The sequence below is a fragment of the Mus musculus genome, chromosome 4 (genome assembly GCF_000001635.26).
Source record: "Mus musculus strain C57BL/6J chromosome 4, GRCm38.p6 C57BL/6J".
NCBI lineage: Eukaryota > Metazoa > Chordata > Mammalia > Rodentia > Muridae > Mus > Mus musculus.
The window spans coordinates 99,615,409-99,619,688 of NC_000070.6; the positions used below are offsets into that span (position 1 = coordinate 99,615,409).

The following is a 4,280-nucleotide window of genomic DNA, read 5'->3' on the forward strand; positions in this document are numbered from 1 at the left end:
GCCAAACACATGCTATGGTATATGCATGCACACACATTGCACGCACTCTTACTATTAATTAATTATTAGTAATTGATATTAGTCATTAATCATTAATTAATAGAACCCAAAGAAACTAGGGGAAGAAGGAAGAAAAATATTAACAGATATGAGTGCATGCTATTAGAAGGGGGCCTATGAGTAGGGAAAAAGAATGTTACATGAAAAAAAAAAATGTTTATGGTCCGGGTAACCTGTGAACAGGAAACAATGTTGCTTTTTTTTTTTTTTTTTTTCTATCAGGAAACATTTACTAAAAACCTGTTAAGAGCAAATATCAACAAGGGAGGCAGTTCTAAATGGGCCGTGAGGGTCAGCCACCAAGAGCCAGAATGATGCACAATGCTGCTAGTGCTGCCGGGTCCACAAGGACTTTCTGCTCCCTCTCCTTCTCAGGGTTGAAGACTCCTGCTATGTCATGGGGCCAGTCATTACAGGGCGGGCAGTGTGGTCCAGAGGTGGCCTGGAAGTACTTGGCCATGCAAGGCAAATGCATCCTAATACAACATGTCTCACAGCTTTGAGCCTTGATGAGGAAGCTGTGGCAGATGTTGCATATCTTCACAAAATCTGGGTAGCTCTCTCAGGTGAACCACTCCATCTCCAGGGATAGCCTGGCCATGCAAGGTGACCGCCCCACCCCTATCTGTCACCTGCACAAATTTCTGCAGCACCTCCCTGCTTTCTGCTTCCTCATCTTTTTGCCTCTGAGTTGATCAACTTCGTTCAAAATGTTTGTAGAAGAAGCAAAGCCAGTTTCTGAGTAAACAATTAGTTCCTAAGCCTTTCTTAAACAGATTCAACTTGTTCTCTCTGCAAAATCCCTGGCCATTTTGGAAACTGAAGTTGTAGCAAGATTCGCCAGTGCATAAATGGGTCTTCAGTGACTGCTTTAGCTCAGTATGCAAGACTCCAAGACACTGTTGATACTGTTGATGAAGTTCTACAGCTTGTCTACAGCAGCAGTTCAGGCAGGAACATTGTAGCAGGAGTTCTGCAGATGCCTAACTTTCCATTCCTCCAGCGCACTGTGAATCAGCAGCAGCTGGAGGAAGTGCTGGTACACTTCTGTCATGGCCCCTGCTCTTCTGGCAATGCCTTGCATGTCAGAAGGATCAAGAGCCCCGCCTTTAATTTTTTAATTAATAATTAAGTAATTTATTAATAGAAGAAACACAAAAGAAAGCCAAAAAAAAAAAAAAGACAAACAAACAAAAAACCTGTCTGATCAATCTAGATAGAAAGGCAAGCTAGAGAAGATTAAAGTTCATGAGTACCAGCTTGAACCATCAAGAGATCCAAAGCCAGGGTAAGGAAGGGCTCGGCATCCTGTGCCAGGCACAGCAGGATCTCAGAGAGGGGCGCAACCTTAGAGGATGCGGTGGCCCCACTAATTCACACAGAGAAAAACGTAGCCCCAAGAATGCATGAGACCTTGGGTTCAATTCCCAACACCATAAAATGATAATTAAGAGTAAAAATAAAAATGGAGCCCTGGAAGATCCTTTTTTGTTAAACAAGAGTTTGTCCGAGAAGAAAGCCATACAGTGGATGTGAGGGTGTACAAGTAAACCAGGCAGGTTTTAAATGGATATCAGGCTGCAAAAACAGAAAAATAAATGAAATAACTAATATTTTTAACTTACTACCCAAAGAAAGAGCAAAGCAACGTGAACTTGTAAATCTAGTCTAGGGACTGCTGACTTATTCTCCTGACCAAGATCTTGTGACTTTAAGTAGAGAGTCTTCAATACCAGCTGATACCCTGAAGCTGAAACAAGGTGATGAACTTGGGAAGCTCAGAAAACACAGTACCAGCCTCTGGATGTCATGGAATAAATTTAGCAGATGTGTTGGACAAAAATTAAGTAGAAGAACCCATTACTTAATCTTTCTGATATGCCAACATGTTTGCCTTAAATTTCTCTCTCTCTCTCTCTCTCTCTCTCTCTCTCTCTCTCTCTCTCTCTCTCTCTCCCTCTCTCTCTCTCTCTCTCTCTCAGATAGAGAGGCCCAGGACAGTCTCCAATATAGAACAAGATCCAGTTTCCCTATCCCTCTTTCCAAAAAAAAGAGAGAGAGAAGAAGAGGGATGGATGGGGGTTAAGCTGGGTACAGCGGCTGGGTACCCTTAGCACGTGGGAGGCTAAAGCATGTGGTTCTGAGGCCATCCTGGGATACCTGATGAGAGTCTGTCTGAAAAAGAGAGGGGCCAGGGATGTATCTGCATTGGTAGGGGCCCTGCTAGCTTGTGTGAAGCCCTGAATCCGATCTGGATTCAGCACTGCATAAAAACTGGGTGTGGCGACACATGCCTGTAATCTCAGCATTCAGGGGGTGCAGGAGGCATGCCGAAGTTCACGATCATCCCACACGGGGAGTTAGATGAGACCCCCGTCTCAAAAATAAATAAACAAAATATATTATAATAAAAGAGAAACATCTGCTCACCTGACCTTTTATCGCAATGCACACCATTGGCTCTCAAGGACAAAAGCGTTTTGTTTCTATGTGCTGAAGAAACTTGTTAAATTGCTAAACCAAAAACCACATGAGTTGGAATTTCACCGTGAAATTCTATGCATCTTCAAAAAGTATGTAAACTTCCTGTTAAGAAGCAGTGTCATATTTTTATGGTAGTCTAGCAAATTATGTGAGCTACTAAATCAACTTGGTCCATTTATTTACTTTGTTTATCGGTCAGACCTGCCCATTACAGGGTTTTACCACTATAAATGGGCCCCTGGACTAACTTGCGCAGGCAGGCAACAACTCCATCAAACCCAGTAATTAATTGGGCAGTCCTCCTCCATATGTCAAGGTGACTACTCATTAAAGCAGTGCATATGGCTTGTACCTGCATGCGCTTAGCCTTCCGCTTTTGTTCATGGTTCAACAAATTTATGAACTATGGATCTAGTGGAACAATGACAAAAATTAGTTCAGGGGACATTATAATAAGACTGAGAATTTAAAGTTAGAAAGAGAAAATTAAAAGCAAGAAAAATATGTCACACGGACAGCAGGATTCATGACAAATTCAGAGCGCGTATCTGTGGGTGGCTTCTATGTCCAACACACAGCTAGTGTTGAGAAACAAAGAGAGATGCTGTCCATGCCCAAGGTCTTGCTTTGACTTGAGGGGATATCATCAGTGTTGAAATGTTAAGGTAATAACGGAAAGTTGTCACAGGTGAATGCCACTTTCCTTGTCCATTTTATCATCATGGTGACCAAACACCTGACAGACAGAAGCTAAAGTGAGAAAACTTCATTTTGGTTCATGGTTCCAAAAGGTCCAATACGTGATGGCGTGGCCTGTGCAAGAGCAGAGCATCATGGTAATGTGGACATACAGAGAGGCTAGTCTCCACTCAGGAGCAAGCAGGAAACAGAGAGACAGGAATTGGGGCTAGGTAGCCTACCTTTCCAGGTACTAAACTTTCCAGGCACCTCCTAAACTTTCTATATCCTCACAAAAGAGCTGGGGAAGCTGATACTGAGCAGTCATACAAGTCCCTGTGAGGGACATTCCAAATCAAATCACAAAAGCCACATATTTCTGATCATCACAATTCTCAATTAAGATGGCATCTTAAGGGATGTGAAGGAGTGAGGTATGTCATTTTGGCTATGGCATGTATTTACTCTGTGTAAAAATTAAATATGCAACTTGGTAACATAAAAATAAAGATTACCAAGGCAGGTATGGTAATCCTCTAATTTTAATACTTGGGAGGTGGAGGCACAAAGAGTTAATGCCAGTCTCGGGGGTGCCAGCGGGATGGTTCAGTGGATAAAATGGCTTGCCATGCAAGCCAGATAACATGTGTGTACTCTGTACTAACAGAACTAACTCTCAAAGTTTTTCTTTAATCACATCAGAAGCAGGCAAAGCCCTGAGTTCAAGGCCAGCCTAATCCTTAACAAGGTCCAGGACAACCAGAGCTACTCAAAGAAACCTTGTCTCTAAAACAAAATAAACAAACAAACAAAAGTTGGCCTTTGACCTCCACATACATACATGATGCTGCATACACCTCCAGTCTCACACACACACACACACACACACACACACACACACACACACAAATAAACTAAATGTTTTAAAAGTTGAGTCTGGGCCACATTAAAGCCTAGAGAGAGAGAGAGAGAGAGAGAGAGAGAGAGAGAGAGAGAGAGAGAGAGAATGTGTTGACCAGAAAGATGTACTCATACTCAGCAGGCAAAGGCTCTGGCTG

General features: G+C 42.6%; 1 pseudogene; it reads right to left on the reverse strand.

Annotated features, from left to right (window-relative positions):
• On the reverse strand, positions 278-1,154 carry Gm12687 (predicted gene 12687; annotated as a pseudogene).